This window comes from Bactrocera tryoni, chromosome 4, assembly GCF_016617805.1.
Source record: "Bactrocera tryoni isolate S06 chromosome 4, CSIRO_BtryS06_freeze2, whole genome shotgun sequence".
Taxonomy (NCBI): Eukaryota; Metazoa; Arthropoda; class Insecta; order Diptera; family Tephritidae; genus Bactrocera; species Bactrocera tryoni.
The window spans coordinates 53,855,424-53,870,524 of NC_052502.1; positions in this window are offsets into that span (position 1 = coordinate 53,855,424).

Genomic DNA, 15,101 nt, shown 5'->3' on the forward strand with positions numbered 1-15,101 from the left:
AGATGTGAGTTGCGTTGGCTCTATCGAATAAGTGACATAAAGCTGAGGTGGGGTTTGAAATATCGAAAGAAATGTATATACATAACTAGGACTATACCCGTGGCTCGGCATTGTTGTTGCGTTGTTGTCGAGGATATCATCTCCAATTATGATTAAACCTTTTCTCAATACTGTAGCTATTCTAAATTTTTTTTGTGTCACAACCAGATGCTTGAGGTTAGCAACTGTCAGTTAAGCAACTGTCAGTTAAGTTCTGGTTAACTCAACCGAAAAAGGAGTCTTAAGAAAACGGTCATTAAACTATTAACTCAATTAATGTTGTTAAAAAGTCTGAGCCGCTTTTGATGATTGAGTATCGCGGATAGCTAAAAAATTTCCAGAAAAACCAAATTAAGTCTTAAATTGAGGCATATGTGTTATTTTTTGTTTGTATAAAATTAAGTTAAAAGCAAAAACAGAGAAGTTTTTCTCGAGAGTTCGATATAAATTTTGGTCCGTTTTAAGTTTAGAAAATTAATTTTAGTTGTGATACCTGTAAAACACAAAATCGTTTTTCTCGAAGGTTTCATCAACATTCTGGTTCGTGATAATCTTAACTCCAAAAAATAAATACATTTTATTTGTGATAAAAACAATTCTTTCGAGGGTTCGACCAAAATTTTGGTCAGTGGTAATTTTTATTCCAAAAAATAATCACACATTTTATTTTTGATAATCGGCTTAGAAATATAAGCGCCTCCAAGTACAAGTGGCTGAGTGATGTATCTGCATTAGATATTAAGTTTTTATTAAACTTCACAACTTGTATTAAGGTCCTGCACGACGTAATCTACAACTCATACTAATAACGAACCTGGCATTACAACGGATTCGTAGGGTTTTGTATACAAGATGAGTTCCAAAGTAAACAGGACTTTAAAAAAAAGAGAGCAAATAGTTTTTTCGGCAAAATCAATTTATTTTATTCAAAATAGTCTCCTTCTGCTTCAATACAGCTTTTTGCATGGTCTAAAAGCATGGCGAACGAGTGTATTAGCTCGTTGGCCGGTATGGCCGTCAGTATGCCGGTGCAAGCCTTTTGAATGGCCTCTACGTCTGCATAACGCTTTCCTTTCATGGGAAAATGCATTTTTCCAAAAAGGTAGAAGTCGCACGGTGCCATATCAGAAGAATACGGGAAGTGGTTAATGGCTAAAATGTGATTTTTTGTCAAATAGTCGTCCTTCGAATGTTGGATTCTGAGCAATTTTTGTTCGTCAGTCAATTTGTGCGGAATAAACCGTGCATACACCTTTCTTAAGTTCAAATGTTCGGTCAAAATGCGATAAATCGATGTTCTGGAAATGTTCAATTCCATTTCCATGAATTTCAACGAAGATTACGGCTGATTTCATGCACAGTTTCGATGGAATTTCCAGTGATCACGGATTTTAATTGGCCCACATGTTGATCGTCATATATGTCCTCACGACCACTTTGAAAACGTTGAAACTACTCGTGCACTCTGCTACGGGATAGGCAACCATCGCCATAAACTTGTTTCATCAATTGAAACGTTTCGGTCAAAGTTTTACCAATTTTAAAACAAAATTTAATGTTGGCTCTTTGTTCGAAGCTCATTTTCGCACCGATAACACAAACATACTGACACTTCAAATCCAATAACATCATTTCCAATCAATGAAATGTCATGAAACTCTCACTGGACAATCAATAAAGATAGCAGATTCTAAAGCACGAGTCGATATATAGATGGCGCCACAAGGGGGCGCTAGATTCAAAAAGTCCTCTTTATTTTGGAGCGCTCCTTTATAATCAAACTTACCTAACCTAACCTATTCGCGTTTGAAAAGAACTTTACGAACTCTGGCAACGCCAGTAATTTTCATAATCGGTCAAGGTCAGTGTATTTTTGAGTTCATTAAATATTGTCATAGTAATTTAATAATCACAAGCTGCTACCAGAAATGACTGACAAATTTATTTCCCCGATGCAGTTAATCTCAGCCAGCTGTGCTAGCCAATAAAACTCTTTTACTTAGCATATTTGTTTTGCCGAAGCAAAAAATTGGCGAAAATTATAGTTCTTGTATTTACGCAAAGCTCTTCGTTTGCAATTTCGCACGACAATTCAGTCGAAAAAGTATCAAAGCCGACAAATATATCCACACACTCTTTTCATAGCGTTTAGCTGCAGCTGCGCGAAACTTTTGGCCGAAATTATGATTAAACTTTAAAAAGCCAAAACGGAAAAACAGGAAAATGCGAAAATTTTCGCGCTAATAACAAGTCATTGCAGCAAAATGCCAGCGCGTCTGTCAAATCAAACGTTGGCAACGCCAAAGTTCATCATTAACCAGCGCGCACTCATACGCCCCGCCGACTGCTAAAGCCAAAGCCAAGGCAGAGGCAACGCTAAAGCCACGACCAATACTCAGAGCAGTTAGTCAGCCAAGCGTTCGCGCATTTACAACCGCCAAAGCTAACGGTAAAGCCGTTGCAGTGGCAGAGGCAGCGGCAGCAGCATTTAAGTCAAACTCAGCGATGCGAAGTGCAGCACAAAACTTTCCATTCATCATTCATTCAACGTCGAGAATGTTGAAGCGACTTCCAAAACCTCTATGCGTGCGGGTGTGTGTGTGTGTGTGTATAAGTGCACATGTGTCTTTGTTTTTGCGCTCAAGTTCGAGCATGTCTGTGTGTGCGCGGCTCAAACTAACCAAGCAGCCGGTGTGTGCTCCGTCTATTCATAGCCGCACCCGCAGTCATCATACTCATCAGCAACTTCGCCAATGCCATTTGGCCTTCACTTGACAAATTTCCCTAGCCTCCACTGTCGTTACAATATCGCTTTGCATTTCCTCCGTACCAAGCTTTCTCGCACGCTCAGCTTCGTTTTGCTTTCCTCCTTTTGGTTTGCGAAAATATCTGCCCCACAAAAGCAAGTATTTTGGGTGTCCACCCTCTGAGCGTAGTCGCAAGTGTTTTCTTAGCCGGTAGGTAGGCCGCTGCCGGTGTATGTGTGTGTGTGCGGAAGACGTTAGCATTTCACATTCAGGCAAGACTCTGGTTTGCAAGGACACAAATTTTGAAAATTTCACTCACCACATGTCCTAAAAGGATTTTTGTGCAAATAAGCGCTTGTATGTATGTTTTTTTGTATGTATATATGTGCGTATGTGTGTTAGTGTGCTTATTCGGCACTTGTTTTGAAAACAAAAGCATGCTGCCGTCTGCTGTTTGCAGATAGGCTGTACAAACTTGCTGCTGGCAACGTTCTTCTTCGACTTTTTGTTGACTCTGACATGTTTTCGGTTGGGCAATTAATCTTTTCGCATATGAATGGGCAGCAAAGTTGGCCAAATAGAAATTAAGATCTCATAAAATTGCTTGACCTTAACACTTTGGCAGTTTTTCAAAATCTCGGCATAGAAAATTTTGGGTTTGACTGCAATGAAAAGGGTGTTGGAGATGGTGGTGTGAGGAAAAAGTGAACGAAATACAAGTTGGGACTTATACCAATAATAGATAGGTGTATTGGCGTAATTCTACTCGGATTTGTTTCTTTTATCAAAAATATTTTCAAAGCTAACTTCGGTTGAACCTAAAGCTAGAATACCCTTCACAAATAAAAAAGTTTTCCATAAAAGGATTGTATTTTGATTTTTCAGTTAGTTTCAGTTTATATCGTCAAGGTCTATCGAGTTAACAATATTCTCCCGAACTAAATGAGAGCCTTGCAAGCCGACGATGTTCCTAAAATTGTTTGCCCATATTTTTTTGTACTTTTCCAACTCTCTTTTCCTTTCCCCCTTTCTCTTTATATACATTTTCTCCCAAAGTATTAGTAACACACTAGTTTTAAAGGTTTTTGGATCCACCTTAGAGGTATTTTCTTAATAGTTTTCGCCCATAAAGTGGTATTTAAAAATATTTAATATTTACAAAGATTATTTGATTAAAATTATAAAATGTGATTTATTTCGAGGTTCCGTACTTTTTTAAAGAAAAACCACAGAAACTTCAAATTTAATGGGGAATGTCTATTAGTATTCGAAGAAACATTCTATAGCATTTATTTTGTGAAGATTATCCCTTTCAAATGTTGGCCGCGGCTACGTCTCAGATGGTTTACCTCTTGAGTCCAATTTTCGATGACTCCTTTGAGCATTTCGTCTGGTAACTGGCGAATGACACGCGTAGTGTTTTGCTCCAAGGCTTGAATTGAAGCGAGATTTTCCTCACAGGCTTTAGACTTTATATATCTGAACAGGAAAATGTCTAACGGCTTGAAACAACTCACGCGTGATCTGTCAAAAAAGGGCTACTGAAAAAACGCCTCTTCTTGGATCACCCGTTACATGTATTTAACTCAGTGGCATCCGAAGGCCACGAAGAACATTTTCATAAAAATCTCTAGAGCTTTCAATTTCCTACAAAATCTCTGAACTGAAGTATTGATATAATTATTTCGAAGAGAGGTAACAGTTGAAAAGTCCCCAGCTTAACATAGTAAATCATATTTCTTTGCAAAGCATACATAGTCTACTACGAGAGGGATACTCGGTTTAGAACGACCCTTTAACTTTTCTATTCCATTTGGATAGTATGACTTCTCCTTTGCTTCAAAGCAGGCCTCAGTTTCGGGGATCACCATTTCATTCAACGAATGTTTCTTCCCAGCGAGCATTCTTTTCAGGCCTTACATCGTCGTGGAAGGCCTCCGTTGTCCCCCATTATAGCACTGCACCTCTGTACCTTGCGTGTGCTTAGCAGCCGTTGCTCGATGTCCGGCTCCTGTGAGACAACGAAAGTTCTCTGACCTAGAGTAGAACGCGGAAAATCTTCTAAATTAATTTCTCCTAGCAAGGTTAATTTTTGCTGCGGACATTCTTCAATTTTCATACGGTAAGGCTAATCGGCTTGTCGAACAATTTTATAAAAACATATATGTACAATCGCTTTCTTCTCCTTTGTTGAACTTTCTCTAGACTAAGGTTGAAACACCTTGCCAGGCCTACTTTTGATCAACCAGTAGACATAATTGAAAGCGATTTGTGATAGGGATTTTTGACGGTCCATCTGACCGGCGGCCGCACTTAGGTCATCATTAAGTCAATTATGCTTCCGGTTTGTAACCAAATTAAGAATTATCCAGCAACTCAGTGGATTCGGGTAAAAAAATTATTTTTTTTTAACGTCAGCTGTCCAATGTCTCTTAATTTAAAGAATTAGTAGACGTGAAATACCTATTTCCGTCTCATCCTGCTGAGTATTCATATATATAATTTTTCAGGGTCTCATAATACTCCGCACATTTCACCGAATCCACTTTTCCGATTTTATGAAGAACGAGTATTTCCTAAGGTGGGATCTTAAAGGTAAGTGCCCTGTGATGACCCGTACAATATTACTAAGTCTGTCGAACATCCATACCGAAGTAACTTTGTGGAAGGTTAGTGGACTTGCTGATTGCGGCAGAAGCCCTCTTGGTACCGTACTTTCTGATATGAGCTCAATTTGGGAATGAAAGACTAAATTGTAGTTCTTTGGATTCAAGCTACCTTCTGTGTCTATATCACGATCTGATTCGTCGGTGAATATGTAGATTTCGTCTTTGGAACAACGATCACAGAAACAATGGTCCATTCTTCTTTATTGGGGAATGAAAACGTTGTGTTTAATCCCTCATGAGTCTCAAAGTCGAGTATTTCTAGCCGGTCGTAAGCATTATCTCATACTTCACTTGTTTATGTATTGTCCGCATGTCGAAGATAACCTCCAGAGCTTTGTCTGACGTATTTTTATTGCACCCATAACCCCCAACAAGCAGGTCCCATGCCCTTGAGCTCCTGTTATTTACGTTATTTTTTCGATAATTTCATTCTCCATAGCACGATATCACATGTATCTATGAGGCGGATGACACTTGTGAAGAGCCAATAGATAATGCGGGATTCTTCCACTTTAGGGGAATGGCTCTGCTAGCAGTTTCAGATACGTAGAACTTTGTAAGCCTTCAATGTCTTCTCCTCAGTTTAGTTTTCTATTTAGCATAACTTCGAGATATTTGACAGAGCTTGAGAGTACACTAGTTCTGCCATATAAAGAGGGAAGTTTGAATTGTGGAATGTTTGTGATCCTTGTGAAAATGCAGATTTCTCTGGACTGACAGTTAGGCCGTGACCCTCCGCTCAGAGATCTCAAGGGACCTTTCTATGATCCGCGATTATTCATATATAAAATATTTTTTGCTTAATATTTTATTAACCATTAGAAGTATTTTAGAAAGTACCCGGTGCACTTATTATAAACACCACGGTGTTGGACCGACCAGGGTTATTTATTTCAAACACGGTCGAAGAAGAATTTCTTCCAAACTAAAATTCATTAAAATGCAACGTATGTACTTTAAACTTTCTCAGGTAATATTAGACAAACCACCGATACATAACTCTATAGAATTGCGAATTTCAGTCACGTGACGGACATTTTAGACTACCCAGGCACTAAGTAGGCAGGACCATAGTACATGAAAGAGGTGTAAGGTAAATTCATAAAAATAAACTTCAAATCAAATTTATGTTTCTACTTTTCTTCTTTCACTTCACACTCATCTCATTAAGAATTATTTAATTTAAACCCACTGACAATCTGCAATCTACAAAGTAACTCGCAACAAACTACATTAAAATGGCCAGAATACAACAAAGCAGAACAAAGGGAATTAAGCGCAAAAGTAACTTTGCACAACGGTAGCGTACAGTAATGAGGACAAGCTTGAGCAACAGAAAAAACGTACAACAACAATAATAACATTATTAAATAGAATAGCAAAGTGAAAAGACGAAGTGCCAACAACTTGTGTCAACTACCAACATCGGCACCAAGATTAGCCAGCGGACGCAGCCGCACCGCTAATATACCCGATCCACCATACATACATGCCACCACCACGCCCCACCAGCACCTCATCAGCGCCACAGCGCGGTTATTACCTGAGGTGCCCTGCGGCACGGCGCATTGCAACGCATTAACGCTCGGGCAACGCGGCCGTAGAGCCATAGGAACACGTAGCCGGCGAGTCGCGCGTGGCTGGTGCGCCCCAAACCCCAGCGGAAGGCAGCACTTGAGCTCAATTCACCGTATATTCATTTGTAGTTTCACTTGTGCGCCCCCCTCCGGGCACATCCAGCCGGGTGTCTCCACTTTTTATGCCTGGTCATCTCTAAGCCACGGCGTTTGTCGCTATACACGTAGTCGCCTTCGCCTTCGCCGTCGACCTGGCGGCCACTAGTTACAACTACTTCATTACCGAGCCGGTCGCCAGCCGCTGCCGCGTACTTCATTAACATCCTGATTATCATTTTCGCCTGTTGGCATTTTTACAGGATTTACTAGGACTCTCGACAATCTGTAGGACGCAAGCACCTCAGTGGCATGCTACCTGTGTCCTCGTTGTTGCAATAGCAAATTCGCTTTTTAATTTGAATAAAAAAGCAGAAGAAATAAGTGTAGAGCAAAAACAAAGAAAAAGTACGCAACAAAAACAAAGAATGTAGAGTGTGCAAAAAAAAAGAAGTTGGCTTGATGAGCTAAAACAAAAAGCCTTAAATTGGCTAAAACTCTTGTAAAGCTGGTGCTGCTTACATGACGCTTAATCTAGTCTCATTTCATTTTAGCTCATTCGCTGGCTTATTCGCCTGGTAGTTCATAATTCAAATGCATGTGTAGCTTATCTCAGATGTATGTAGTTGTGATTACGAGAGCTCGGCAAGCAGCAGTTTGGCGGGATGGCGGAAATTTTCGGCGGAACCATAGTTAGCTGGTAGACAAGCTCATGAATTTTTGGTTCATGCTTATTTGAGCCCGTTACATGTTTAGAAAACTGTCTAATCCTAATTAAAAAGTATTTAGAATAGGTGTTTTATGCGGCTTTCTCTCCACTCTTCGCCTCTGAACGATTGATGTATTTTAAAGGTGAGCTTTGTATTGTAAGATGTAACCTTAGAATTTTGATGTAGCTTGTGAAGGAACAATCTCTCTCAGATACAGCGTTCTCACACGTTGCCCGCTTGGTGATCGAGTTTTTGATTAGATAAAACCAGAACTAACCAACTTCATCCAACCTATTGGAGTAAAAAAAATAATCTCGAAAACTTCGATTGCACCGATTCGTTTTTGATCGGTAAGTTCGCATGGCCACCTAAACAATTTTTTCGTAGATTCTAGTGGTGTCTGAATCTGTGTTAATTCAAGAAGCTAACTTTTGAATACAAAGGGTTTATTTGTATGGTATAGGCTAGTGATCCGATATTGAGAAGCTTCTTGGTGGGAAAACGACGTGTGGAGAATTTCACACCAATATTTCAAAACCTAAACGATGCGAGCTAGTATATACAGTAAGACAGAAAAAAAGAAAACAGAGAGAGAAAATTAGAATATTATTCGAAGTTAAGGGCTTTACGAATATATGGGGCTAAGACTTCCCCAAATTGTTTAACGTAGACCACACTTAATTTCAAGACTTTCTTCTTTAATATTCAATACATATACCCGAATGCAACATCCAAAGGCATTCAGACGTTCTTTCGATTACGACTTGTATTTTCCGCATTTAACAAGAAACACTTTCGACTCATACCAATTTACGGACCATACACTTTTGGAAAATAAACTGTGTGACAGCTTAGACTGTGTTCACTCACGAACGCTATTATGTCGCCCATTATTGGGAAATTCTCATTTGGTACCGCCTTTTACATTCACATACTAAGCGACACAGTTCATGTCTTCTCGTTGTCCCTTCCCCAACAAACAACCGGTTTGGGTGACAAAGGAGTCCGTGTGTGAACGTAGACTTATGCAATAGTGAAAATTAGAGGAACTGGTGGTTTGGAAGTGTAACTTTTGTTATAAAATTAGTGATTTTAAAAGAACCTTCCGTAAAAATCTATATTACATAAATAAAAATGAATCGCCAAAATGTATGTACGCTTATAACTCAATAACGCCTGGACCAATTTGGCAAATTCTTTTTCTTAAATGTTCGTTGAAGTTCAAAGATGGTTTTTACGGCGAGAAAAATTCGAATAATTTCCGGAAAACCCCTAAAAACAGCCTTTTTCTTTTCTCCATATAAACGTTACATGTATACATACATACATATGTACATATATAAAAATGAATGTTTGTTTGTTAGTAACACTAAGAGAACGGTTGATGAAATTTTTAAAGGTTGTTTGTTGTGGATCGGGAAAGGTTTAGAAACAAATACCTTATACTTTTCATGAGGAGAAGTCGGAAAATTGAACAATTCCAAAAAGTTACATTTTTCATACACATTTTTTTCAATTTTTGTTTGTTTTGTTTTTGAATATTTTGATTTGTAAATTATTTGAATCGTTCAACTGCGGTCGCCTGCTTTTTTATTCCGGCTTTCCAAAGGAAAAATTATTGAAAATTATTCAGTGAAAACTTTATGTGTGTTTCAGACGAAGTGATCAATTACTGATTGAAATTTGTTACGAAGCCACGAAGAAGTCGCGCTAATATTTGTCGGCGTTCTTTTTGCCACCAAGAAGTACTCCCAAAATGCGATGACATACATACGTGCGGAATTATGGATCGCAGTCAATCAGCTAGCGATCGTATCGATATCACAGCACGACTTTTTAAACAATAGCTGCGATGTTTGACGGTCTTTATCTTGAAGCAACCTATGGTATATATGGTGCTGTTAGATGCTGAATATATTCTGTTGAGTAGCAAAAAAGTGGTTTGCCGCACGCACACATTCTTCTTTGGATGCGGATGGTGATTACATCAGATTAAATTGATGAAATCATTTCAGCGGAAATTCATGATTCAGAGATAGATCCAGAATTATACGAAGTGGTGAAAACCAATATGGTTCATGTACCTTGCGAACCTTACAGTCCCACTTTGGTTTGTATGCCTGACCATAAAAACACTACTCTTGTGTTTTTCTTTCGGAAACGGAAATGGGAAATTATGGATATTCACTGTATCGGCGTCGCTCACCAGACGACAATGGCAGAACATATACAATATAGCATTTAGAGGCGTGAATATCGACGTTAACAACACATCGAAGTTGACAACAAATGGATCGTACCATATTCGCCACTTTTGTCTAATTCACATACAAAACTCATGTCAATGTTGAATATTGCAGTTTGGTGAAATCGATCAAATACGTTTGAAAGTACGTCACCAAAGAAATCAACATGGCGGTTATTGGCCTTGAACAATATGAGATCAGCAGTATCAAATGGGTCGATATGTGAACCGCAATAAAGCGCTTTGTAGGATATTTACTTTTGCAATTCATGAAAGTTTTCCGACTGTTGTGCGACTCGTTCAACTTCATTTAATTCATTGCGTATTGTGAATGGTACAGTGTGTGCAACTTTTTGAGAAGCATGCCAGCAGTTGCATTTGCTGGAACATGATAATCACTGGAAACAGACGAAGGACAATGCGATAGGAACTTCTCATGCTACTGAAGTTCGCATACTTTTCGCGAAGATAATTTCGACATATCAGCCTTCAAATTCGCGTTAATTATGGGATACGATAAAATGACACTGCCGATGACATTTTACATTGTATTCGCTAAGAATTGGAAATGGGCAAATTTCGGTTGATACTTCCAGTGGTTTGATATCAATTTCACATCCCTTTTGCCAATTCACTTCAACGGAAGATGAACTCATCACGAATGTTTATCCGCACATTGGCAAAATTATCGTAAACTGGAAGATTCAAAGTCAAATTTCGGGAGGTTTGCGCTCATATAAATCGATCGATCGTCTTGACAAGAAAGACGAAACCGTAAATTATCCAGTGGAATTTCCAAATTCTTTGGAGAGCCTTGGTATGCCCCAGCATCATTTGCGTCTCAAAGTTGGATCTATCATTACTATGTTTCACAATCTTTATGCGCCGAAACTTTGTAATGGAACCCGACTGATTATGACGCAGTTATCGAATACAAGGAGCAGCCATTTCATTTCAAACGTACTCAATTTCCAGGGAAAATTGGCCAGATATATGTGGCGTGTTGAGGAGTTGGAAACCCATCTTCTTTGTATATTTACGCACCAGAACAGAAATCAAAAAAATTATGTTTATAAACTGCGCTACATTAAAAAAATGTTGAAAAATCGAAAATAAATCATTTTCGTCACAATATAATTCCAACTTTTTTTCATTTCAAAGCATATAATTTCACGCAGGACAACGGCTGCGGGGTCAGCTAGTTTGATATAAAAACGAAGCTTTTTTTATCAAGGAGGCTAGAGTTATGTGCCATGTGTGGCATTCTAACAGGATATTAGTTTCTGTTTTTTCTGTTTCATATATTTTTACTAAGCAAAATTTTTTTTCTTGGGAATTTAAGAATTTGGATGACAATAATAAATAGAAAAGAATTTAAATTTCACTAATGGATTCATTCATGAGATTTTTACTGATAGTGTGAACTGTTGTGTATTGTGCCCTCTCTTATTATGTATATTACAGCACTTCGTTTAACCCAGTCAAATCAAGGAGGCTCAGCAATGATTATGAGTTAATGGTTGTAATGTGTTCCCTCACCGGTTCCAATTGCTTGATAGGCTTTTTATATTAAATTCTCGCCACATCTCGAGCCCAAGTACTTGTTGCCAATCGCGCTTTCTACCTAACATTTCCTCTTTTCGTAGCTCCTTTCATAAAGTGTAAAGGCTTATAGCGAAGAATGGTTCCGGTCTTATCAGACTGGTTGGTGTAGCTTTTTTCGCCAGGAAATATTATCTTTGAGTTCCATACTAGTATCGATTTCAACGGACGAGATTACTTGAAACTCCGCTTGACTATCACTGAGAATGACAATTTCCGTGATAATTTCTCTGGCTTTTGCTAGTCAAAAGTGGTGTTTTAATGAGTCTTTCATATCAAGAGATTTTCACATCAATACTTGTTTTTGTGTGATTATTTGAAGAGCAAAGTGTACGCAAAGATGCCTTGAATCATTGAAGAGCTCAAATCAAACACTCATGCTCAACACATCGCTTTGATGTAGGTACACCGTCCGAGATGTTTGTAGAAGTAATGGAATGGTTAAAAATTGCACTTGTCACTCAATACTGTCATAGAGCAAACATAGCTTTAAGCATTATGAGTTTTACGAGCAACCCTGTTTTTACGTTCGTGATTAACAAGTAATGAGACGCTAAAATATTCATGAGTATTTTTATAGTTGGTAACTATAATTCATTTTGAAGGGCGTACTACTTTACTAGATAACCAAATAATTGGTTAGTTTTTGCAGTTATGCGGACATATGTCTTCTGCTAAGTTAAAGCCAAATCCTCTTCAGAATCCATTAGTAAAATTAAAGGTATGTACATATTATCAAAAACGTAAGGTCCTTCACGCAGTTTACATAAAAACTTAAAGGTAAGTTTTTAATAAAAAAATTTTGAATAAACAGTTTCAAACGCGCCAAACTTTTTTCATCTCCCTAATGGTACCCATGCTATCGACTTATCTCAGACCTATAAAGTGGTCTTCGATATGCTGAAATTTATTTGAGGTTTCGCTTCACTCCGGGTCCACTTTTCAAAATTATTATCATCTCCTTAACCTCGAAAATTCTTTACAACAAAACCATCAGCTTAAAAACCGCTGAGCTGAAAGAAAGCCGCGCTTAATGGCGGACACTTAAAGCTGCCATTAAGCTTAGAAAATCAGCAAAGGTAGGACAGCCGCAAATGCTTGAAAGGTCAAAGTAAATAAATAATTTTACCACCTTGCCCACGTAATCCTTTTATGCGTTTATAATCATTACGCATTTTCTCGGCTGAAAACCAAAAAACAAAAACAAAGACCCGCCAACCTTTTAGAGGAAAACGCTTCCTTTTTAGCCGCACAAGGCTGTCGCTTGAATGACTTGCCTTCTTCTTCGTTCTCTTTTTAGTTTTTTTTCTTTTTAAAGAATCTTTGCATAATCTCCAAGTGGAAAAATTGTTTAAGATGCGCGAAGCCTTTCAAATCTCTTCTTGCAACAAAAACCCTTTCAATTTTTGTACAAGTCATCAGGTGACATTTGCCGTTGTGGCAGTGACACGTTGGCTCGCAGGTGTATTGCTTAAAATAGAACGCAAATATAGATGGGCAACAACAACAACACGACAACTACATGCCGGCAAAGTATTTCGCAATTACTGCCGGCAGCGACCTAACGACGACCCAGAAGATGACTTAGCGTGTTCGGGGGGTGTGAGTGTGAGTATGTGTGTGTGTGTGTGGAGGGTACTTGACATTTGCGTGCAATAATGACGGAATGAACGCGACCGCATTTCCTAGTTCTCGGCTTGAGTGCAAAAATCAACGACAACAAAGCGAGAAGAGCAAAGATGAGATAAACGAAGACAACGTTGAACTACATGGGCTTTTGTTGTTAACCCTGTCATTCTTGCGAGAAGTTTTGCTTACCATAAAGATATGTATGGCATTGCCAACAATGACGAGATGGTATGTGTAAACACCTTGTAGGAAAGTAAAGTTCATCTACGACCAAAATGTTTTATTAAACTAAGATAACAGAGGGAGAGTTGCCCAGAATCCAAAATAAACTTATCTTCATCCTCAGAAATTTGAAGTTAGTAAAACCTGTGTTCAACATATTTGGTAACCCGATTTGGTTTGTTTTCCATATGCTGAACTCGAATGTACTGATTGCGGCGGTCCAGACAATCCAAAATTCAGAATTCATAAGAGTCTTACTGACATTTTAATGTCAGCCGAATTAGGCATTAGTTCAATATGTCTCCGTAAGCAATTAGCACAACGAATATTGCCGATCGAACATTCATTCATACGGTCAACAGTTCTTTAATATCAGCTATATAAAGGATCGGCATTTCCAACAACCAATATATACACCAAGGTAGTTGTGGCTGCCGGAAAGTAGCTGAATATTTACAGGGTTCAAGGCCACAAAGAAAATCCCGGAAACCAAATAGATGATGAGATTGCCAAAGTGCCATTCTCTTGGCTACCAACTCAGTACCTGAATTCGAAACGGCTAACAGACAGATTAGGTTTAGATGAAACGGCTTAAGTACATGTTGTATCAGTATCATGTGCAGAGCGCAACACGCATGATTTATTACTTACACGGTCTTGAAAGGACAGCAGAACAGTTGTTGGCCTAATCACAGGTCACGACCCTCAGGCATCCCATGCGAATCGGTTGCACATAGGTAATGCCGTTCCATGCAGAAAGAGCCGTTAAACCACCTGTTCTGCTTCTGTCCAGTCTTATCTAGAACTCGTCTTATGTAACCAGAAGCTTTACAGTGCAAAGGAATAGATGAAGTATCCGAATTTAATATCAAATCGCTTTTAAAGTTCGCAAAAGGAGTTGACGTCATATTTAATGAATACTTCAGCTCAAATTAAACTGAACCTGACCAGAAATATATACAACCTCGGATATTTTTCGGGTATATTTGAGCTGTAATAATCCTTGCAACGCCAAGACATCACCTTTCCAATGGAGGGTCTTCCTCTTTCCCTGTTTTCTCCTGTGAGTATTGTATCGAATACTCCCAGAGTTAGAGTGCTGTCATCTATTCGGACGACATCAGCTAGCCAGCATAGCCGCTGTCCCTTAAAACGCTGAACTATGCCAATCATGCCGTATGTCTCATACCATACCATAAATCTTCCGCAGAATCTTTCTCTCGAAAGCTCCTAATGCCGGCTCATCAGATGTTTTCATCGTCCATGTCTCTGCACAATATAATAGGACGGGAATAATGACGTACTCATAGGGTTTGTTTTTCGTTCGTCGTGAGAGGACTTTTCTCCTCAATTGCCTACTCAGTTCGAAGTAGCACCTGGTTGCAGGAATTGTTATGCGTTGGTGTTAAAGCTGGTTCTAAGATAGATGAAATTATATGCGACTTCAAAGTTGTTACTGCCAATAGTGAAGTGGGAGCAAAGTTTTTTGTTTGATGACGGGAGATTATATTTTGTCTGGTCCTCATTAATTTGCTTCGCTTCCTTATCCAGTCTGGAGGAAACAG